The 25752-nt window shown below is 37.3% G+C and overlaps 1 protein-coding gene across 1 annotated transcript in view; it reads right to left on the bottom strand.

The window, feature by feature from the left end:
* LOC132507504 (complement factor H-like) overlaps positions 1–25752 on the bottom strand; it is a 92586-nt gene that overhangs the window by 36746 nt on the left and 30088 nt on the right. The window lies entirely within an intron of this gene.

Genomic DNA, 25752 nt, shown 5'->3' on the forward strand with positions numbered 1-25752 from the left:
AGTTAACAAATTGGGGTATCTCAGATCAGGTGATGATCTCGGAATCTTCCACCACAGTTACCATAGCCTTTGTATCTGAGAATTTGAAATGTTTGTCATCAAAACTGGGTGCTTAAAGCCATGTCAATATATGGAGTTCAATGGAGATGACAATGATCAACACATGTATTCAGTCTACAAAGGACTAAATGATGCTTCGTCAAACTATGTATAACTAAACTTGAAATAGTAAAGTACATTTCTGTCACTTACTAGGTCTCTTCACAGAGCTCAGCTTCATTTATTAAATAACTCGTGGATAAAGAAGAAATCAAAAGAGAAAACTGTGAATATTTTGAATTGAATGAAAATAAAAACATGATAAGTAAAATTTTATGAGATTTATGAAATGACACGAAAGTGTGCTGAGAGGGGAATTTTAACATTAAATAGCAATAATAGAAAATAATAAAGATTGAAAATCTGTAATAGAAAACAATGATTGAAAATCAATAATTCTTTTTACTTAAAAACTATAAAAAGAAAAGCAAACAAACACAACATATATAAATTTGAAAGAATAGAGTGACATTAGTAAGATGGTGGAATAGGATGCCTCGACCTCTCCCCACAGACACACTGAATTAACAGCTATGCACGTATCAGCTCCCCTTATTCAAAACACTGGTTGAGAGGCTCCTGCGTTCAAGGCAAGTGAGAAAATGCTAAAATCCTAACTGTTAGGAAAAACTGAGACACACTCTCACAATAAATCCCACCTAGGCACAGCACCATATAATTGGGAGGGAACCCTCAACTCCCAGCTTCTCCTGGAGGAGCAAAGAGTTTGAACCACAATCTAGGGCTCCAGTTTTCCAACTGCTAGTCCAGGGTCTGGCTTCTAACTCACCTGCCTCTGGGAGGGCCCAGCATTTCCAGTCTCCTGGGACTACTGAGGACAAAGTGGAATGGCTGTGCTAGCACTGCTCACAGGTCATCCCCTACCTTAGTGCAAAGGGAGCAGCTCCCAGTTTCTCCATGGAAGGAGTTAGACTACACATCTAGACCCTCATCCTTTTTTTTTTTTTTTGCGGTACGCAGGCCTCTCACTGTTGTGGCCTCTCCCGTTGCGGAGCACAGGCTCCAGACGCGCAGGCTCAGCGGCCATGGCTCACGGGCCCAGCCGCTCCGCGGCATGTGGGATCCTCCCGGACCGGGGCACGAACCCGTGTCCCCTGCATCGGCAGGCAGACTCTCAACCACTGCGCCACCAGGGAAGCCCTAGACCCTCGTCTTTTCTGGCTGCTGCCTAAGGAACTGGCTCCTAACTAACCTCTCTCTGAGAGCTGATGAAGCCCAGAATTTGTTGATGCCTGGGGACTACAGAGAGCAAAAGCATGGTTTGGAAGAGCACAGGGTTTGAAGGAGCATGCAGGCATTTCCACAGCCCTTCTCCCCAGCTCAGTGCAGAGTGAGTGAGGGGATAAAGTCCAGCTGCCAGCTTCAGCAGCTTTTCTGGCTTCTAGGTCACCTGTCTCAGGACATAGATGGGAGTTGGCATACTCTAGACCCCTGGAAGATGCTAGGTACAAAGACAGCAGTTTGGATGAGCATAGAGGTTAGAGAGGCATCCAGAATCTCTGGCCAGGCTGACTGATGAAGGCTTTCTACTTATGAGGCCAGTCTGTGAAGACTAGGAGGTGTGGGTGTTTCATCTAATGCACAGATATCAACACAGAGATTCGAGAAAAATAATAATAGAGAAATACGTTCCAGTCAGAAGAACAAGATAAGTATCTATAAACCAACACTAACTAAATGTAAATCACCTGACAGGTGATTTACATTTACAGTGATTTCCCCAACAGAAATTCAAAATAGCAGTCAGAGAGCAAAAAATTTGACAAAAGAGTAAAGCAGAGGTGGTTTGGGCCTGACATATGTCCCAGGTGAGTGTCACGGGCAGCTCCCATGTCCAAGCCTAAGTACTCAGCTTCTTCCCTTGCTTCTGATGTTCGCCCTCTTGTAACTAAAGCTTGTGGGTTTATTACTAGGGAATATTTAGAAATAAAATACATTTTTCAGTGGCAAAAAACCCCCAAAACAAACAGAAACCCCAAAACCCACAAAATAGCCATCATAAACATGCTTACCAAGGACAGGAGAGCAATACATGTACAAAGTAAGAATTTCAACAGAGAGATAGAAAATATAAAAATTACCAAAAGAGAAATGGTAGAACTGGGAAATGTTCTACCAGTTCTATTTAAATGTGATAAATAAACTGAAAAATTAAATAAAGGGGCTCAACAACGGACTAGAACAAGCAGAAAAAAGGATCAGTGGACGCAGAGGTCACTAAAAGTAATTGACTCAGAAAAGCAAAAAGAAAAAAACAGTAAAAAAGTGATCATAGGTTACGGCACTTATGGGACACTGCCAAAATGATCACTATATATGTTACAGAAGACTGAGAAGGACAATAGAGAGGGAAAGGGGCAGAAAACTGAATCAAACATATTAAAACAACTGAAAATGCACTAAATCTGGGAAAGGAAACAGACATTCAGATCCACTAAGCCCGAATGAAGTGAGATGAACTGCAAAAAAATACAACCCCCCACCCCGACTGATACACATAATCAGATTGTCTAGAGTCAAAGACAAAGTAAAATATTGAATCAGCAATAGGAAACATCACAAAGAAGGGAACCGTAAAACCACCAGGTGACTTTACAGCAGAAACGCTGAGGCCAGAAGGGAGTGGGATGATACACTCAAAGTGCTAAAAGAAAAAACTGCTAAGAATACTATACCAGCAAATTGGACCATCACAAATAAAGGGGAGGTACAAATATGACCAGACACACAAATGCTTAGGGAGTTTATCGCCACTAGATGTGCATACCAAGAAATGTTAAAGGCAGTTCTTCAAGTCGAAAAAGAAGGGTGCTAAACACCAGCACAATAGCGTAAGAAAGTATGACACTCACTGGTAATGGTAAATATAGAGACAAATATAGAATACAGTGATGGGTAAATAAGTTTTTTTAAAAATAGGTCTTTATTGGAGTATAATTGCTTCACAATACTGTGTTAGTTTCTGTTGTACAACAAAGTGAATCAGCCATATGCATACATATGACCCCATATCCCCTCCCTCCTGAGCCTCCCTCCCACCATCTCTATCCCACCCCTCTAGGTCACTGCAAAGCACCGAGCTGATCTCCCTGTGCTATGCTGCTGCTTCCCACTAGCTATTTTACATTTGGTAGTGTATATATGTCGATGCTACCCTTACTTTGGCCTAGCTCCCCCTCCCACCCCGTGTCCTCAAAGTCCATTCTCTATGTCTACATCTTTATTCCTGCCCTGCAACTAGGTTCATCAGTACCCTTTTTTTTTTAATATAGATTCCATATATATGTGTTAGCATACAGTATTTTTTTTTCTCTTTCTGACTTATTTCACTCTGTATGACAGACTCTTAGGTCCATCCACCTCACTAAAAATAACTCAATTTCGTTTCTTTTTATGGTTGAGTAATATTCCATTGTATATATGTGCCACATCTTCTTTATCCATTCATCTGTCGATGGACATTGAGGTTGCTTCCATCTCCTGGCTATTGTAAATAGTGTTGCAATGAACATTGTGTGGTACATGTCTCTTTCAGAATTATGGTTTTCTCAGGGTATATGCCTAGTAGTGGGATTTCTGGGTCATATGGTAGTTCTATTTTTAGTTTTTGAAGGAACCTCCTTACTATTTTCCATAGTGGTTGTATCAATTTACATTCCCACCAACAGTGCAAGAGGGTTCCCTTTTCACCACACCCTTTCCAGCATTTATTGTTTCTAGACTTTTTGATAATGGCCATTCTGACTGGTGTGAGGTGATACCTCATTGCAGTTTTGATTTGCATTTCTCTAATAATTAGTGATGTTGAGCATCTTTTCATGTGCCTCTTGGCCATCTGTATGTTTTCGTTGTTGAAATGTCTATTTAGGTCTTCTGCTCATTTTTTAACTGGATTTTTTGTTGTTTTGATATTGAGCTCCATGAGCTGTTTGTATATTTTGGAGATTAATCCTTTCTCTGTTGTTTCTTTGCAAATATTTTCTCCCATTCTGAGGGTTGTCTTTTTGTCCTGTTTATGGTTTCCTTTGCTGTGCAAAAGCTTTTAAGTTTAATTATGTACCATTTGTTTATTTTTGTTTTTATTTCTGTTACTCTAATAGGTGGGTGAAAAAAGATCTTGTTGTGGTTTATATCAAAGAGTGTTTTTCCTCTAAGAGTTTATAGTGTCTGGTCTTACATTTAAGTCTTTAATCCATTTCGAGTTTATTTTTGTGTATGGTGCTAAGGTGTGTTCTAATTTCATTCTTTTACATGTAGCTGTACCGTTTTCCCAGCACCATTTATTAAAGAGGCTGTCTTTTCTCTATTGAATGTTCTTGCCTCCTTTGTCATAACTTAGTTGCCCATATGTGTGTGGGTTTATCTCTGGGCATTCTGTGCTGTGGCATTGATCTATATTTCTGTTTTTATGCCAGTACCATACTGTCTTGATTACTGTAGCTTTGTGGTATAGTTTGAAGTCGGGGAGCCTGATTCCTCCAGCTCCGTTTTTCTTTCTCAAGATTGTTTTGGCTATTTGGGGTCTTTTGTGTTTCCCTACAAATTGTAAAATTTTTTGTTCTAATTCTGTGAAGAATGCCATTGGTAGTTTGATAGGGATTGCATTGAATCTGTAGATTGCTTTGGGTAATGTAGTCATTATCACAATATTGATTCTTCCAATCCAAGAACATGATATATTTCTCCATCTGTTTATGTCATCTTTGATTTCTTTCATTAGTGTTTTATAGTTTTCTGAGTACAAGTCTTTTGCCTCCTTAGGCAGGTTTATTCCTAGATATTTTATTCTTTTTGTTGCAATGGTAAATGGGAGTGTTTCCTTAACTTCTCTTTCAGATTTTTCATTGTTGGTGTATAGGAATGCCAGAGATTTCTGTGCATTAACTTTGTATCCTGCAAGTTTACCAAATTCCTTTATTAGTTCTAGTAGTTTTCTGGTGTCATCTTTAGGATTTTCTATGTATAGTACCATGTCATTTGTGAAAACTGACAGTTTTACTTCTTCTTTTCCAATGTATATTCCTTTTATTTCTTTTTCTTCTCTGATTGCCATGGCTAGGACTTCCAAAACTATGTTGAAGAAGAGTGGCAAGAGTGAACATCCTTGTCTTGCTCCTGATCTTAGTGGAAATGCTTTCAGTTTTTCATAATTATGATGCTTGCTGTGGGTTTGTCATATATGGCCTTTATTATATTGAAGTAAGTTCCTTCTATGCCCATTTTCTGGAGAGTTTTTATCATAAATTGCTGTTGAATTTTGTCAAAAGAGTTTTCTGCATCTATTGAGATGATCAAATGGTTTTTATTCCTTAATTTGTGAATGTGGTGTATCACACTGCTTGATCTGCGTATATTGAAGAATACTTTCATCCCTGGGATAAATCCCACTTGATCATGGTGTATGATCCTTTAAATGTGCTGTTGGATTCTGTTTGCTAGTATTCTGTTGAGGATTTTTGCATCTATGTTCATCAGTGATATTGGCCTGTAACTTTCTTTCTCTGTGATATCTTTGGCTGGTTTTGGTATCAGGGCGATGGTGACTTCACAGAATGAGCTTGGGTGTGTATCTTTCTCTTCAATTTTTTGGGAGCATTTGAGAAGGATGGGTGTTAGCTCTTCCCTAAAAGTTTGATAGAATTTTCCCATGAAGCCAGCTGCCCTGGACTTTTGTTTGTTGGAAGATTTTTAATTACAATTTCAATTCCATTATTTGTGATTGTTCTGTTTATATTTTCTATTTCTTCCTGGTTCAGTCTTGGAAGGTTGTATCTTTCTAAGAATTTGTCCATTTCTTTGTGTTTGTCCATTTTATCGGCATATAGTTGTTTGTAGTAGTCTCTTATAATCCTTTGTATTTCTGCAGTGTCAGTTTTGATTTCTTTTTCATTTCTAATTTTATTGATTTGAGTCTTCTCCCTTTTTTTCTTGATAAGTTTGGCTAAAGGTTTATCAATTTTGTTTATCTTCTCAAAGAACAAGCTTTTAGTTTTATTGATTTTTGCTATTGTTTTCTTTGTTTCTATTTCATTTATTTCTGCTCTGATCTTTATTTCTTTCCTTCTACTGAGTTTGGGTTTTCTTTGTTCTTCTTTCTCTAGTTGTTTTAAGTGTAGGGTTAGATTGTTTACTTGAGATTTTTCTTGTTTCTTGAGGTGAGATTGAATTGCTATAAACTTTCCTTCCTCTTAGATGGCTTTTGCTGTGTCCCATAGGTTTTGGGTCATCATGTTTTTGTTGTCATTTGTTTCTAGGTATTTTTTGATTTCTTCAGTGATCTCTTGGTTATTTAGTAGTGCACTGTTTAGCCTCCATGTATTTGTGTTTTTTACAGTTTTTTTCCTGTAATTGATTTCCAATCCTATAGCGTTGTGGTCAGAAAAGATGCTTGATACAATTTCAATTTTCTTAAATTTTCCAGGGCTTGATTTGTGACCCCAGATGTGATCTATCCTGGAGAATGTTCCGTGTGCACTTGAGAAGAAAGTGTATTCTGCCACTTTTGGGTGGAATGTTCTATAAATATCAATTAAATCTATCTGGCCTATTGTGTCATTTAAAGTTTGTGTTTCCTTATTTATTTTCTGTCTGGATGATCTGTCCATTGGTGTAAGTGGGGTGTTAAAGTCCCCTACTATTATTTTGTTACTGTCAATTTCTCTTTTTATGGTTGTTAACATTTGCCTTATGTATTGAAGTGCTCCTGTGTTGAGTGCATAAACATTTATAATTGTTATATCTTCTTCTTGGATTGATCCTTTGATCATTATGCAGTGTCCCTCCTTATCTCTTATAAGGCTTTATTTTAAAGTCTATTTTATCTGATACAAGTAACGCTACTCCAGCTTTCTTCTGATTTCCATTTTCATGGAATATCTTTTTCCATCTGTTCACTTTCAATCTGTATGTGTCCCTAGGTCTGAAGTGGGTCTCTTGTAGACAGCATATATATGAGTCTTGTTTTTGTATCCATTCAGCCTGTCTGTGTCTTTTGATTGGGGCACTTAACCCATTTACATTCAAGGTTATTATTGATATGTATGCTCCTATTACCATTTTCTCAATTATTTTGGGTTTGTTTTTGTGGGTCTTTTTCTTCACTTGTGTTTCCCACCTAGAGAAGTTTCTTTAGCATTTGTTGTAAAGCTGGTTTGGTGGTGCTGAATTTTCTTAGCTTTTGCTTGTCAGAAAAAGCTTTTGATTTCTCCATCGAATCTGAATGAGATCTTTGCAGGTAGAGTAATCTTGGTTGTAGGTTTTTCTCTTTCATCACTTTAAGTATATCCTGCCAATCCCTTGTGGCCTGTAGAGTTTCTGCTGAAAAAATCAGCTGATACCCTTATGGGGATTCCGTTGAATGTTATTTGTTGCTTTTCCCTTTCTGCTTTTAGTGTTTTTCTTTGAATTTAATTTTTGATACTTTGATTAATATATGTCTTAGTGTGTTTCTCCATGGGTTTATCCTGTATGGGACTCTCTGTGCTTCCTGGGATTGAGTGACTATTTTCTTTCCCATGTTAGGGAAGTTTTCCACTATAATCTCTTCAAATATTTTCTCAGACCCTTTCTTTTTCTATTCCTCTTCTGGGACTTCTATAATTCGAATGTGGTATGTTTAGCATTGTCCCAGAGGTCTCTGAGATTGTCTTCATTGTTTTCATTCTTTTTTCTTTATTCTGCTCCTCAGCAGTTATTTGCACCATTTTGTCTTTCAGCTCACTTATTTCTTCTTCTGCCTCATTTGTTTTGTTACTGATTCCTTCTTGTGTATTTTTCATTTCAGTTTTTGTGTTGTTCATCTCTTTTTGTTTGTTCTTTAGTTCTTCTAGATCTTTGTTAAACATTTCTTGTATCGTCTCAATCTGTGCCTCCATTCTATTCCCGAGATTCTAGATCATCTTCACTATCGTTACTCTGTATTATTTTTCAGGTAGATTGCCTATTTCCTCTTCATTTATTTGGTCTTGTACTTTTTTACCTTGCTCCTTCATCTGTGACATATTTTTTTGCTGTCTGTTTTTTTAATTTTTTTAATGAGTGGGACTGTGTTCCTATCTTACTGTTGTTTGGCCTGAGGCTTCCAATACTGGAGTTTATAGGATGTTGGGTAGACCTGGGTCTTGATGCTGAGATGAGGACCTCCCTGAGACCTCACTCTGATGAATATTCCCTGCGGTCTTAGGTTCTCTTTTAGTCCCATGGTTTGGACTTGGAGCTCCCACGGAAGAAGATTTGCCCAACCCCTGCCTCATGGGGCATCCAAGATCCCCCAAGCCACGTGGGGTGGTAAATAAAAAGAGAACATTAACAAAGTAAAAAATAAAATTAGACTAGGAAACTAACAGATATATTAGAAAGAATATAAAAATAAAAATACAGATGAATCAACAACCGGGAGGTACCTCAGTACCACAATAGTACAAAAGCGGAGGAGGGAAAAGAAGAAAAAGAAAAGAGAGAGGAAAAAAAAAGGAGGAGGAAAGCCTTGGCTGTGGAGGGTGGGGCCTAAGTAAGGGCGAAGTTTGGGTGGTGGGCAGGGCCTATGCTTAGGACCCACAGGGCTAGAAAAGGCCCTGGGAGCTGTGGGGGGTGGTGCTTAGGCTCAAGGAACAGAAGGGGCACAGGCGTGCCCCCCATCCCTGGTCTCAGAGGGCAGGGGACCTCACCTGAGAGCCCAGCAGGCTTCCTGGGCTCGAGTGGGTGGGGTCATTGTCCTCTGCTCCTCTCCTGCTCCTCGCAAGTGTCCCTCCCACCTGCCTCTCCTGATCTCCCTGACCTCTGGAGTGCCAATCCTGTCTGGCCTCAACTTCTCCTCCCCCTTCCATCCCCCCACATCCTAAACGTTCACTTGGGGGTTCCTCCTGTCTCCTGGGGGGTCAGAGTCCCCCACCAGCAGCCAGCAGGCACCCTAGTGGTGGGGAGATGCTAACTCCACGTCTCCACACAACACCACCTTGACACTGCCCCCCACATCACTTTTAATGCTAGTATAAAAGTTAAAAGGCAAAAGTATTATGAATAAATATAAAAAATTATATAAATGGTTGCAAACAAAATTGGATGTAAATTGTGGTGTCAACAACTTAACATGGAAGGGGAGAGCGATAAAAGTTTACAACTGTAAAAATTAGATATTTTATGTAAGCTCCAACAAGAGTATACCTATACATTACATCAAGGAAAAGAGAAAGGAATCAAAGCCTACTTAAACTGACAAACAAACAAATAAGGAAACAAACCCAATGAAACAAAGGAAGATAGCAAGAAAGCAAAAGAGAGACAAAAGAACTACAAGACAAACAGAAAATAAGTAATAAAATGATAAAAGTAAAAAATGATTGGGCTTCCCTGGTGGCGCAGTGGTTGAGAGTCCGCCTGCCAATGCAGGGGACATGGGTTCGTGCCCCAGTCCGGGAAGATCCCACATGCCGCGGAGCGGCTGGGCCCATGAATCATGGCTGCTGAGCCTGTGCTCCACAATGGGAGAGGCCACAACAGTGAGAGGCCCGCGTACCACAAAAAAAAAAAAAAAAAAAAGAAAAAAATTATCAACAAAAATATTTTAAATGTAAATATATTAAATGCAACACTAAAAGACATAAACTGGATGCATGGATAAAAATACAAGATCCACCTTTATGTTTTCTATAAGAAACTAACTTTAACTTTAAGGAAAAACACAGGCTGAAAATATAAGGATGAAAAATGATATTCCATGAAAATGGTAACCAAAAGAAAGCAGGGTAAGTGATATTTGTGTTAGATAAAATAGACTTTAAACCCTTACCAGAAAACATGGGATCATGGTGGCACAAGACATTCATTGTTTTTGTTCCTGATCTGACAACAGAAATTTGACATCCATCCACAAACAAACCTGTCTTTGAGGGAGGTGTGGGACTCAACACAATATTCCAAGGGACCCAGGAGGTGTCTCACCCACATACGCATGAAATAAAAGGCAGAAAGATCTCTGTCCTGACTGTGGTGTCTGCAGTGGCCCATGAACCAGCTCTATCCTCTCTCAGCCTCAGTCCAGTAGTCACTGGAAACACTACCTTAAACAGTCACACATGGAGGAGAGTACTTATGTGAAAGTCCAGGTTTTCACAGGAGGAGCTGCAGCACACACTGGAGAAAAAAATATATAAGTTTGGATTCATTGGACTGGGTAGGAGGAATAGCTCAACTTTACCTTCATCACCCCTCCCCCAAAGGAGGCACAGATTAAGGCTAATAGAAAACTTCCTGGGCCCCTGATTTCTCCCACAGGGGAAAGGGGGAGTGTGTGTATGATTTTGCAGCTTCCTCATCTGTATGGGATCTGCCAAAAGGCTCATTTCCCTTTCATTCCGTCCAGAGTACTAATAATGAGCTATATGTCTGGGAGTCAGGAAGAGGCTATGAAAGCAGAAGACAGGACACTTACAGAGCATTAAAGGGAGGCTGATCCTACTAACTGCATTGCAAACTCCATCGAAGAACTCACTCAAAAGCTGCTGGGAATGCCTCACCTTCTTATTCACTCAACTGGCCCACTGGCCCCTTCAGGGCTCTGTCTGCCTCACTCACACACCCTCCCATCTTGTGGCCAGCCCCTGTGGGCGCAACTGACATTGGAGGTAAAAGCAAGCTTTGATAGACAGCTAGTGAGCACACACAGAAATTTGGCTCAAATCTGTGGGCCAGGGAGAGAATACAAGATTAAGATGTAGTGCCATCTTTGGGGAAACAAAAGACAGGCTGTCAGCACCCATCCTGGTGCATTGTAGGATCTAGACAAGGCACACAAGCACAGAAGTTCTGCCACTAGAGGGAGAAGAAGTGTGAGCTGGTGTTCCCATAGAAGATCTGAGATAGTCTAAAAGTCTGTAGCAGGGCTGAAGGAAGTTTTCTCACCCCCAAAGGAGACTGGTACTTCCAAAGCAAACACAACAACACTAAACTTCAAGGAACGTGAAATCAAGTAATATGGCATCAACAAAGTATCACAACAATCTTCAGTATTCAAACTCAAAGATTGGAGATCTGTGATTTACCCAATGGAGAATTCAAAATAGCTGTTTTAAATAACTCAATGTGCTACCAGAAAATACAGGAAGACAACTGAAAAACATCAGGAAAACAATACATGAACAAAATGAGCAGTTTACCAAAAAGATAGAAATCCAAAAAAAGAACCAAAGAGAAATTCTGGTGCTGAAAATTCCAATGATGAAATGAAAATGCAATAGAGTAGCATCAACAACAGAATGAAACAAGCAGAAGAAGGAATCTGTAAGATAGATGACAGATATAATGAAGTTATCCAGTCAGAGGAGAACAAAGAAAAAAGCATGAAAAAGAATTAAGAAAGGCTACATGATATATGGTATGTCATCAACAGAACCAATCTGTGAATTATTGAAGTTCCAGAGGAGAAAAGGTGGAGATGGGGGCAGAAAGCTTATTTAAAGAAATAATGGCTGAAAACTTCCCAAATCAAGGGTGAGATTTGAATATCTAAGTTCATGACATTTTTAGGTGACCAAATAAAATTCAACATAAAAAGGTCCTCTACAACACATGTTATAATAAAACAGAAAAAATCAAAGAAAAAAGAGAAGTCTTAAAGGTATCATGAGAAAGAGACCTTGGAACTTACAACAGAACCCTCATATGGCTCTAAGTAGATTTCCCAGCAGAAACCTAGTGGGCCAGGAGAAAGCCAAGTGCTGAAAGAGAAAATTGCCAACCAAGGATACTTTATTTGGAAAATGTCATTTGGAAATGAATGGAAGATAAAGACTTCCCCAGACCAACAAATACTGAGGGAATTGAACACCAGTAGTCCTGTCTTACTAGAAACACTGAAAGGAGTTATTCAAGGTAAAGTAAAACAATGCTAATTAATAACATGAAAATACACAATACACTGGTAAATTTATGTATACAGTCACATTCAGAATACTATAGTACTTTGATATGGAATGTTAAACACTTAACATATTAAAGTTAAAGGACAAGAATATAAAAATGATAGCAACAACTATTGGCTAATAAGTACCCACTATAAAAAGAGGCAAATCATGACATCAAAAATATAAAAGGGTGGGACTTCCCTGGTGGTCCAGTGGGTAAGGCTCCGTGCTCCCAATATAGGGGGCCCGGGTTCGATTCCTGGTCAGGGAACTGGATCCCACATGCAGGCCGCAAGAAGTCCGCACACTGAAACTTAAGATCCCACATGCCACCACTAAGAGCCGGTGCAGCCAAATAAATAAATATATTTTAAATATATATATATACAAAAGGGTGGAGGGTAAAAGGAAAGAGTTTTTGTATGTGGTTGATGCTCATGTTTCATCAGTATAAAATAGACCGCTGACTCTGTAAGATGTTTTATTTCAGTCTCATGGTAAACACAAAGCAAGAAACCACACTAGGTTCACAAAAGGTAAAGAGAAGTTTATTAAAAGCATACCACTATAAAAATCATTAATTCACAAAGGAAGGCAGTCAGAGAGGAAGAAAGGAATTAGGAAACTACAAAAGAGTCTTAAAAAAAGAGATGGTATTAGTAAGTCATTACCTATCAATAATTACTCTAAATAAAAATGGATTACATTCTTCAATAAAAAGGCATAGGATGGATAAGATGGAGGAGTAGGAGGACGCAGAGTTCGTGTCTCCTCATAACTAGGGCACCTAGGAGGCGCTGGTGGGGAACTTTGGACACCTAAGGGGAAGGGAGGAACCCCTATGTGACAAGGTAGGACGTGGAGGGGGTGAGGAGGAGGAGAGGAAAAGTGGAGGCGGGATGGGACAGGCATGCCTGAGGGGCAGCTGGGGGAGGGGAGGCATTACCATGCTTGGAGGGGCCAACTCACAGTCAGGGAATCAGTGGGAATGGGGAGAGACCTTCAGGGGATCAGGAGATAAGAAGGGAACATGGCCAGTGTCTCCCCTCCCCACTCTGACCCGGCAAACCTGCTGGAGGCCTGGGCCTGAAACTCTGCACTCCTGGGCCCCCTCTGGCAGCACAGGCCCTGAGCCTAATCCCCGCCACCCCCAAGGCCTTTTCTGGCCTTTTTTTCTTTTCTCTTTTTTTTTTTTGCCATGCTGCATGGCTTGTGGGGTCTTCATTCCCAGGCCAGGGATTGGGTCTGAGCTCCTGTGGTGAGAGTGACAAGTCCAAACCACTGGACTAACGGTGAATTTCAGGACCCAGGGAATATTAATCGGTATGAGATCTCGCAGAGGTCCTCATCTCGGCACCAAGATCTGGCTCCACCCAACTGCCTACAAACTCCAGTGCTGGACACAGCAGGCCAAACAACCAGCAAGACATGAACACAGCCCTACCCATCAAAATAAAAAATGAGATGACAAAAAATATGTCACAGATGAAGGAGCAAGGTAAAAACCTAAAAGACCAAATAAATGAAGAGGAAAAAAGGCAACCCACCTGAAAATCAATTCAGAGTAATGATAGTAAAGATGATCCAAAATCTCAGAAATAGAATGGAAGAATGGATTAAGAAAATACAAGAAATGTTTAATAAGGACCTAGAAGAACTAAAGAATAAACAAACAGTGGTGAAAAACAAAATAATGGAAAATGGAAAATACACTATAAGGAATCAATAGCAAAGTAACTGAGGCAAAAGAAAAAATAAGTGAGCTTGAAGATAGAATGGTGGAAATAACTGTCAAGGAGCAGAATAAAGAATGAAAAGAAATGAGGACAGTCTCAGAGACTTCTGGGACAACATTAAAGAAACCAACATTCAAATTGTAGGGGTCTCAGAAGAATAAGAGAAACAGAAAGGGTCTGAGAAAATATTTGAAGAGATCATAGGCAAAAACTATAAGTTTTAGTTTTAGTTTATAAAACTAAACTACAAGTCCAGGAAGCACAGAGAGTCCCATACAGGATAAACCCATGGAGAAACATGCCAAGACACACATTAATCAAACTAACAAAAATTAAATTCAAAGAAAAAAATACAAAAAGCAGCAAGGGAAAAGCAACAAATAATGTTCAAGGGAATCCCCATAAGGTTATCAGCTGATTTTTCATCAGAAACTCTGCAGGCCAGAAGGAATTGACAGGATATATTTAAAATGATGAAAGGGAAAAACCTACAACCAAGACTATAATACCAAGCAAGGATCTCATTCAGATTCAACACGGAAATCAAAAGCTTGTCAGACAAGCAAAAGCTAAGAGAATTCAGCACCACCAAACCAGCTTTACAACAAATGCTGAAGGAAATTCTCTAGGTGGGAAACACAAGAGAAGAAAAAGGCCCACAAAAACAAACCCAAAAAATTAAGAAAATGGTAGTAGGAAAATACATATTGATAATAACGTTGAATGTAAATGAATTAAATGCCCACCAAAAGTCACAAACTGGCCGAATGGATACAAAAACAAGACCCATATATATGCTGCCTAAAAGACACCCACTTCAGATCTAGGGACACATACAGACTGAAAGTGAGGGGAGAGAAAAAGTTATTCCATGCAAATGAAAATCAAAAGAAACCTGGAGTAGCAATATTCATATCAGATAAAATAGACTTTAAAATAAAGACTGTTGCAAGAGACATTAAAGGACACTACCTAATGATCAGGGGGTCAATCCAAGAAGAAGATTTAACAATTATAAATATTTGTGCACCCAACATAGGAGCACTTCAATACATAAGGCAAATGCTAACAGCCATAAAAGGGGAAGTCGACAGTAACACAATAATAGTGGGGGGCTTAACACCCCACTTACACCAATGGACAGATCATCCAGACAGAAAATAAATAAGGAAACACAAGCTTTAAATGACACAATAGACCAAACAGACTTAACTGATATTTCTAAGACATTCCACCCAAAAGCAGCAGAATACACTTTGTTCTCAAGTGCACACAGAAAATTCCAGGATAGATCACATCTGGAGTCACAAATCAAGTCTCAGTAAATTCAAGAAAATTGAAATCCTTTCAAGCATCTTTTCCAAAAACAATGCTATGAAATTAGAAATCAATTACAGGAAAAAACTAAAAAATACAAACACATGGAGGCTAAACAATACACAACTAAATAACCAAGAAATCACTGAAGAAATAAAAGAGGAAATCAAAATATTCATAGAAACAAATGACAACAAAAACATGACGACCCAAAACCTATCAGATGCAGCAAAAAACAGTTCTAGCAGGGAATTTTATAGCAATTCAATCCTACCTTGGGAAACAAGAAAAATTTCAAATAAACAATCTAACCTTACACCTAAAGCAACTAGAGAAAAAAGAACAAACAAAACCCAAAGTTAGTATGAAGAAAGAAATCAAAGCAGAAATAAATGATATAGAAATGAAGAAACCAATAGCAAAAATCAATGAAACTAAAAGCTAGTTCTTTGAGAAGATAAACAAAATTGATAAACCTTTAGCCATACTTATCAAGAAAAAAAGGGAGAAGACTCAAATCAATAAAATTAGAAATGAAAGAGGAGAAATCAAAACTGACACTGCAGAAATACAAAGGATTATAAGAGACTACTACAAACAACTATATGCCGATAAAATGGACAAACACGAAGAAATGGACAAATTCTTGGAAAGGTGCAACCTTCCAAGACTGAACCAGGAAGAAATAGAAAATATAAACAGAACAATCACAAGTAATGGAATTGAAATTGTAATTAAAAATCTTCCAACAAACAAAAGTCCAGGGCAGCTGGCTTCATGGGAAAATTCTATCAAACTTTTAGGGAAGAGCTAACACCCATCCTTCTCAAACGCTCCCAAAAAGTTGCAGAGAAAGGTACACACCCAAGCTCATTCTATGAAGCCACCATCGCCCTGATAACAAAACCAGCCAAAGATATCACAGAAAAAGAAAGTTACAGGCCAATATCACTGATGAACATAGATGCAAAAATCCTCAACAGAATACTAGCAAACAGAATCCAACAGCACATTAAAAGGATCATACACCAAGATCAAGTGGGATTTATACCAGGGATGCAAGGATTCTTCAATATATGAAAATCAATCAATGTGATACACGATATTAACAAATTGAAAAAGAAAAACCATTTGATCATCTCAATAGATGCAGGAAAAGCTTTTGACAAAATTCAACACCTATTTATGATAAAAAATCTCCAGAAAGTGGGCATAAAGGGATCGTGCTTCAACATAATAAAGGCCATATACAACAAACCCACAGAAAACATCATTCTCAATGGTGAAAAACTGAAAGCATTTCCTCTAAGATCAGGAACAAGACAAGGATGTTCACTCTCACCACTATTATTCAACATAGTATTGGAAGTCCTAGCCATGGCAATCAGAGAAGAAAAAGAAATAAAAGGAATACACTTTTGAAAAGAAGTAAAACTGTCAGTGTTCACAGAAGACATGATACTATACACAGAAAATCCTAAGGATGCCACCAGAAAACTACTAGAACTAATCAATGAATATGGTGAATTTGCAGGATACAAAATTAAAGAACAGAAATCTGTGGCATTCCTATACACTAACAATGAAAGATCAGAAAGATAAATTAAGGAAGCAATCCCATTTACCACTGTAAGCAAAAGAATAAAATACCTAGGAATAAGCCTACCTAAGGAAACAAAAGACCTGTATGCAGAAAACTATAAGACACTGATGAAAGAAATCAAAGATGACAAAAAGAGATGGAGAGATATATGATGTTCTTGCATTGGAAGAATGAATATTGTGAAAATGACTATACTACCCAAAGCAATCTACAGATTCAATGCAATCCTTATCAAATTACCAATGGCATTTTTCACAGAATTAGAATAAAAAATTTTACAATTTGTATGGAAACACAAAAGACCATGCATAGCTAAAGCAATCTTGAGAAAGAAAAATGGAGCTGGAGGAATCAGGCTCCTGGACTTTAGAATATACTACAAAGCTACAGTAATCAAGACAGTATGGTACTGGCACAAAAACAGAAATATAGATCAATGGAACAGGATAAGAAGTCCAGAGAAAGAACCATGCACATATGTTCAACTAATCTATAACAAAGGAGGCAAGAATATACAATGGAGAAAAGACAGTCTCTTCAATAAGTGGTGCTGGGAAAACTGGATGGCTACATGTAAACTAATGAAATTAGAACACTCCCTAACACCTTACGGAAAAATAAACTCAAAATGGATAAAAGACTTAAATGTAAGACCAGATACTATAAAACTCTTGAAGAAAAACACAGGCAGAACATTCTCTCACATAAATCACAGCAATATCTTTTTTGACCCACCTCCTAGAGTAATGAAAATAAAAACAAAAATAAAGAAATGGGACCTAATTAAACTTAAAAGCTTTTGCACAGCAAAGGAAACCATAAACAAAATGAAAAGACAACACACAGAATGGGAGAAAATATTTGCAAACAAAGTGACCGACAAGGGATTAAGCTCCAAAATATAGAACCAGCTCATGCAGCTTAATATCAAAAAAAAAAACCCAACCCAATAAAAAAAATCAGCAAGAGATCTAAATAGACATTTCTTCAAAGAAGACATACAGATGGCCAAGAGGCACATGAAAAGATGCTCAACATCACCAATTATTAGAGAAAAGCAAATCAAAACTGCAATGAGGTAACACATCACACCAGTCAAAATGGCCATCATCAAAAAATCTACAAAGTATAAATGCTGGAGAGGGTGCGGAGAAAAGGGTACCCTCCTACACTGTTGGTGTGAATGTAAACTGGTACAACCATTATGGACAACAGTATGGTGGTTCCTTAAAAAACTGAATATGAGCTACCATATGATGCAGCAATCCCACTCCAGGGCATATATCTGGAGAAAAGTATAATTCGAAAATATACATGCACCCCCAATGCTCATTAAAGCACTATTTACATCAGCCAAGACATGGAAGCAACCTAAATATCTGTTGACAGATGAATGGATAAAGATGTGGTATATATATATAATACATATATATTATATATATATATACACACACACCATATATATATATATATACACCATATATATATAATGGTATTTTATATATATATATGAATATTACTCAGCTATAAAAAAGAACGAAATAATGCTATTTGCAGCAACATGGATGGACCTAGAGATTGTTATACTGAGTGAAGTAAGTCAGACAGAGAAAGAGAAATATTGTATGATATCACTTATATGCGGAATCTAAAAAAATGATACAAATGAACTTATTCACAAAACAGAAACAGACTCACAGATCTCAAAATCAAACTTATGGTTACCAAAGGGGAAATACAGGGAGAAGTGATAAATTAGGAGATTGGGGTTAATGTATACACATACACACTAGTATATATAAAAATAGACAACTAATAAGGACCTACTGTATGGCCCAGGGAACTCTACTCAATATTCTGTAATAACATATACGGAAAAGAATATGAAAAAGAATGGATATATATATACATACATACATATATATGTATATATATAATCGATTCACTTTGCTGTACACCTGAAACTAACACAGCATTGTAAATCCGCTATACTCCAATAAAAATTAAAAAAAAAACCAAAAAACAAAACAGAGAGTACTACAAAAACAACGAAAAAACATGTAAGAAAATGGCAATATGTACGTACCTAACAATAATCACTCTAAATGTCAATGTACTAAATGCTCCAATCAAAAGACATAGGGTGGCTGATTGGATAGAAAAACAAGACTCAATTATATGCTGCCTGCTAAAGATACACACAGACTAGGGCTTCCCTGGTGGCGCAGTGGTTGAGAGTTCACCTGCCGATGCAGGGGACACGGGTTCGTGCCCCGGTCCGGGAAGATCCCACATGCCGCGGAGTGGCTGGGCCCGTGAGCCATGGCCGCTGAGCCTGCGCGTCCGGAGCCTGTGCTCCGTCACAGGAGAGGCCACAGCAGTGAGAGGCCCGTGTACCGCAAAAAAAAAAGATACACACAGACTAAAATTGAGGTGATGAAAAAAGATATTTCCTGCAAATGGAAATGCCAAGAAAGGTGGGGTAGCCAGAGTCAAAGTCTATAACAAAAAGACAAAGAAGGGCATTATATAATGATAAAGGGACTTTACATATAATCTTTAATATATTTTGAGTCGATTTTTGTATGTGGTGTGAAATAAGGTCCCAGTTTTTTTCTTATGCCTGTGGATATCCAGTTTCAGTAAAACTATTTGAAGAGACTATCCTTTCCCAGTCGTGTATTCTAGGCACCCTTGTCATAGATAAGTTGATTGTGTCTCAATTATGTATTATTAATAAATGCATGGATTTATTTCTGGGCTTTGTATTCTCTTCCATTGGACAGTATATTTGTTTTTATGCCAGTAGCATACTATTTTGATTACAGTAATTTTTGTAATATATTTGAAATCTGGAAGCATGATGTCCTCAGCTTTTTTTTCTTGCTCAAGATTGCTTTGGCTATTCAGGCCTTTGGTGGTTCCATACAAATTTTATGATTTTTTTCCATTTCTATAAAGAACACCAGTGGGATTTTGGTAGGGACTGAATTGCATCTGTCCATCACTTTGGGTAGTAGGGATATTTTAACAACACTCAAGCTTCTGATGCACTAGCACTGGATATGTTTCCATTTATCTATGTCTAATTTCTTTTATCATTGTACTACAATTTTTTGCATCTGTGTTCAGATAGTTTTCTCTGCTTATGGTATCTTTAGCTATAGTTTTCTCTGCTTATGGTATCTTTAGCTTTGCTATCAGACTGATGCTGGGCTCACAAAATGAGTTTGGAAGTATTCTCTTTTCTTTGATTTTTTTTTTAATCTAGAGTTTTCTCTGCTTATAGTTTTCTATAAGCCTATAGTTTTCTCTGCTTATGGTATCTTTAGCTTTGCTATCAGACTGATGCTGAGCTCATAAAATGAGTTTGGAAGTATTCTCTTTTCTTTGATTTTTTTTTTGTTTTAATCTGGGACAGTCATAGTCTAACCAAGTTTATTTTTTTAACATCTTTATTGGAGTATAACTGCTTTACAATGGTGTGTTAGTTTCTGCTTTATAACAAAGTGAATCAGTTATACATATACATATGTTCCCATATCTCTTCCCTCTTGCATCTCCCTCCCTCCCACCCTCCCTATCCCACCCCTCTAGGTGGTCACAAAGCACTGAGCTGATCTCCCTGTGCTATGCGGCTGCTTCCCACTAGCTATCTACCTTACATTTGGTAGTGTATAATGTCCATGCCACTCTCTCACTTTGTCACAGCTTACCCTTCCCCCTCCCCATATCCTCAAGTCCATTCTCTAGTAGGTCTGTGTCTTTATTCCTGTCTTACCCCTAGGTTCTTCATGACCTTTTTTTTTTTTCTTAGATTCCATATATATGTTTTAGCATACGGTATTTGTTTTTCTCTTTCTGACTTAACTTCACTCTGTATGACAGACTCTAGGTCCATCCACCTCACTACAAATAACTCAATTTCGTTTCTTTTTAGGGCTGAGTAATATTCCATTGTAAAGTATGAGATTAGAACACTCCCTAACACCATACACAAAAATAAGCTCAAAATGGATTAAAGACCTAAATGTAAGGCCAGAAACTATCAAACTCTTAGAGGAAAACATAGGCAGAACACTCTATGACATAAATCACAGCAAGATCCTTTTTGACCCACCTCCTAGAGAAATGGAAATAAAATCAAAAATAAACAAATGGGACCTAATGAAACTGCAAAGCTTTTGCACAGCAAAGGAAACCATAAACAAGACCAAAAGACAACCCTCAGAATGGGGGGAAATATTTGCAAATGAAGCAACTGACAAAGGATTAATCTCCAAAATTTACAAGCGGCTCATGCAGCTCAATAACAAAAAAACAAACAACCCAATCCAAAAATGGGCAGAAGACCTAAATAGACATTCTCCAAAGAAGATATACAGATTGCCAACAAACACATGAAAGAATGCTCAACATCATTAATCATTAGAGAAATACAAATCAAAACTACAATGAGATATCATCTCACACCAGTCAGAATGGCCATCATCAAAAAATCTACAAACAATAAATGCTGGAGAGGGTGTGGAGAAAAGGGAACACTGTTGGTGGGAATGTAAATTTTCTTTGATTTTTAAGGAGTTTTTAGTAGGATTGTTACCAATTCTTATTAAATGCTTCAAAGAATTCACCCATGAAGCCATCTGTTCCCAGTATTTTCTCTTTCGGGAGGTTTTTTTTTTGGTGGAGACTTGCTTCAATCTCCTTATTTGTTGTTGGACATTTTAGACTTTATATATATTTTTCTTGACTCAGTTTTGGTAGGTTATATGTATCTCAGAATTTGTCCATTTCTTCTAGGTTATAAAATTTGTTGGCATATTTTTGTTCATTAGTCCCTATGGTTATCTTTATTCTTGAGTCATCCTGTATAATGTCTCCTCTTTCATTTCTGATTTTACTTGTCATAAATTTGAGTGGTCTACCTTTTTTAGTCTAGCTAAGCTTTTATCAATTTTGTTTATTTTTTCAAAAATCCAACCTTTCATTTTGTTGATTTTTTTTTATTATTCTTCATTTGATTTATTTCTGTTCTTATCTTCATTATTTCCTCCTTTCTCTAACTTTGGTCTTAGTTTGTTCTTTTTCTAGTGCTTTAAAGTATAAATTTAGGTTGTTTACATAAGATCTTTCTTTTGTTTTAATGTATGCATTTATAATAAAAACTTCCCTCAGTACTGCTTTTACAGTATCTCGTTATTGTTCGTATGTCCTATTTTGTTCTCATTTGTCTTAAGATTTTTAAAAAATTCCTTATGATTTCCTCTCTGATCAAACTGTTGTTCAAGAGTTTGTTGTTTAGTTTGCACATATCTGTAGATTTTCTCTTTTCTTCTTTTTTTCTGTTACTGTATTCTTGTTTTATTTCAATGTGGTTAAAAAAGATACTTGGCACGATTTCTCTCTTCTAAAATTTGTCAGGACTTGTTTTGTGACCAAACAGGTCATATCCTTCTAGAGATTATTCCATGTGGACTTGGGAAGAATGTGTATTCTTCTGTTGTTGAGTGGAAAGTTTTGTACATATCTATTAGGTTCATTTAGTTTACAGTGTTGTTCAAGTCTGCTTTTTCTTTATTAAAATTCTGTCTGGACATTCTATCCAATATTGAAAATGGAGTATTAAAATCTCCTACTATTATTGTATTGCTCTCAATTTCTTCTAATCAGACCTGTGAATATTGGATTTATATATTTAGGAGTTCTAATGGTGGGTGTTTATATGTTTATAATCCATTTTCCTGTTGATTTGACACTTTTATTATTATATAACAACCTTCTTTGTTGCAAGAAACAGTTTAGACAAAAAGTCAATTTTTTCTGACAGCCCCTCCTGCTGTCTTTTGGCTTTTATTTGCATGAATATCATTTTCCGTATGTTCATGTTTAGCCCATCTGTGTCTTTAATTCTAAAATAAGCCTTTTATAGACAGCAAATTATTAAGTCTTGTTTTTTTAACCATTCAGGTGTTCTATTCCTTTTGATAGGTGAGTGTAGTCCATTTAAATTTAAATTAATCATTATAAGTGAGCACTTACTATTGATATTTTGTTAACTAGCTTACTCTGCAATTGCTTTTTCAATGTCTTTCTACCTTTCATTGTTATTTGATTGTTTTGTAATTTTTTACTTTCTTTTTATCTTTTGTGTATGTTGTAGGTATCCCCCAGCTTAATTGATGTATAGTTAACAATTAAAACTTTATATGTATAGTGTATACAATGAGATGATTTGATATACATATACATTTATCACAATAGGGTTAATTAACACATCTATCACCTCACATATTACCTTTTCTTTGTATGTGTGCTTGGAATGCTGTAAATCTACTCTCTTAGCAAATTTCAAGCATACAGTATAGTATTATTAACTATATCACCAAGCTGTACATCCCCAGAATTATTCATATTATAAATGAAACCTTACACCTTTGGACCAGCATCTCCCCATTTCCCTCACCTTCATGTCCTTGTAACTACCATTCCACCCTTTGTTTCTTTTCTTTCTTTCTTTCTTTCTTTCTTTCTTTCTTTCTTTCTTTCTTTCTTTCTTTCTTTCTTTCTTTCTTTCTTTCTTTCTTTCTTTCATTCTTTCTTTCTCTCTTTCTTTCTTTCCTTTCTTTCCTTTCTTTCTTTCTTTTTCTTTCTTTCTTTCTTTCCTTTCTTTCTTTCTTTCTTTCTTCTTTCTCTTTCTCTCTTTCTTCTTTCTCTCTTTCTTTCTCCCTTCCTTCCTTCCTTCCTTTCTCCCTTCCTTTTCTTCCTTCCTTCTCTTTGTTTCTATGAATTCAATCTTTTCTTTCCCTTTCTTTCTCTCTCTCTCTCTTTCCCCCCTTCCTTCCTTCTTTCTTTCTTTCTTATTTCACTTAGCATAATGTCCTCTATGTTCGTCCATGTTGTATCAAATGGCAGGACTTCTTTTCTTTCTTGTGGCTGAGTAATAGTCCATTTTACATATATAGATCACATCTTTATTTATTCTTTTATTTATTTATTTATTTGCTGACCCCTAAGTTGTTTCCAAAGCTTGGATACTGTGAATAATGCTAAAATGAACATGGGACTGCACATATGTCTTTGAGATATTGATTTTATTTCTGTTGGATACATACCTAGGAATGAGATTGCTGGGTCATGTGAAAGTTCTATTAATTTTTTTGAGGAAATTCCACACTGATTTCCATAGAGTTGTAACAAATTAAATTCCAACCAAAGTATACAAGGATTCCCTTTTCTCCACATCCTTGCCAACACTTCTATATATATATATATATATATATATATATATATATATACTTTTTTTTTTTTTTTGCGGTACGCGGCCCTCTCAGTGTTGTGGCCTCTCCCGTCGCGGAGCACAGGCTCCGGACACGCAGGCTCAGCGGCCATGGCTCACGGGCCCAGCTGCTCTGAGGCATGTGGGATCTTCCTGGACCGGGGCACGAACTCGCGTCCCCTGCATCACCAGGCAGACTCTCAACCACTGCGCCACCAGGGAAGACCAACACTTATATTTTTTGATAAAAGACATTCTAAAAGGTGTGAGGTAATAACTCATTGTGGTTTTGATTTGTATTTCCCTGAAGATTAGTAATTGTTTTACTATCTACTCATGTATTTGTTGGCCATTTGCGTGTATTCTTCAGAAAAATGTCCACTCAGATCCTTTGCTCATTTTTAAATCAGATTATTTGATTTTTCTGCTATTGAGTTGTAAAAGTCCTTTTTTAAAAATATTACCCTCTTATTAGATATATGGTTTTCAGTTCCATAGTTTACCTTTTCATTTGTTGATTTGCTGAACAGAAATTTTAGTTTAATACAGTCCCACTTAAATTTTGTTTTTGTTACTTGTGCTTTTGGTGACATATCAAAAAATATCATTGCCCAAACCAATGTCAAGAAACTAGTTCCCCAAGTTTTCTTTTATGACATTTATGGTTTCAGGGCTTATATTTAAGTCTCTAATTCATTTAGAGTTAATTTTTGTTGGTGTTTTCATATAGGGGTCCAATTTCATTCTTATTTGTACATATCCAGTTTTCCCAGCACCATTTACTAAAGACACCATCATTTCCCCATTGTGTATTTTTTTGTTTGTTTGTTTGTTTTTTGTTTTTGTTTTTTACGGTACGCGGGCCTCTCACTGTTGTGGCCTCTCCCGTTGCTCCCATTGCGGAGCACAGGCTCTGGACGCGCAGGCTCAGTGGCCATGGCTCACAAGCCCAGCCGCTCCGCGGCATGTGGGATCTTCCCGGAATGGGGTACGAACCCGTGTCCCCTGCATCGGCAGGCGGACTCTCAACCACTGCGCCACCAGGGAAGCCCCCATTGTGTATTTTTGATTGCCTTGTTAAATATTAGGTGACACATGGGCTTATTTCTGGGTTTCAATTCTATTCCATTGGCTATGTGTCTATTATTTATGCCAGAATCATACTATTTTGATTACTATTGCTCTCAAACTATAGTTTGAAATCAGGAAGTGTAATGCCTCCAGCTTTGTTGTTCTTTCTCAAGAAAAGGGGGTATTTTGTGTTTCCATATGAATTTTAGGATTATTTATTTTACTTATGTAAAATATGCCATTGGGTTTTGTTGAATGGTTTGAGAAGGTTTGGCATTTATTTAAATCCTTGGTATAATTTACCAATAAGATCATCTGGTCCTGAGCTTTACTTCATTGGAAGATTTTAAATTTCTGATTCAATTTTATTTCTAATTTTATTCTGTTCAGATTTTCTATTGTTAAATGAGTTAGTATTGTTGAATTATAAGTTTCTAGGAACTTATCCATTTCTTCTAGGTTATCCAATTTGTTGGCATATGATAGTTCATAGTTGTCTTTTATGATCCTTGGCATTGCTGTGGCATCAATTGTAATTTCTCATCTTTCATTTCTGATTTAACTTATATGAGTTTTATCTCTTTTTTTCCCTTAATCTAGCTTTAGGTTTGTTCATTTTGTTTATCTTTTTGCAAAAGCAGGTATGTTGTGATCTTTTCTGTTGTATTTTCTGGCCTCTATTTCATATATTTCTGTTCTGATCTTTGTTATTTCCTTCTTTCTGCT

This window comes from Lagenorhynchus albirostris, chromosome 2 (assembly GCF_949774975.1).
Source record: "Lagenorhynchus albirostris chromosome 2, mLagAlb1.1, whole genome shotgun sequence".
In the NCBI taxonomy this organism is placed as follows: domain Eukaryota; kingdom Metazoa; phylum Chordata; class Mammalia; order Artiodactyla; family Delphinidae; genus Lagenorhynchus; species Lagenorhynchus albirostris.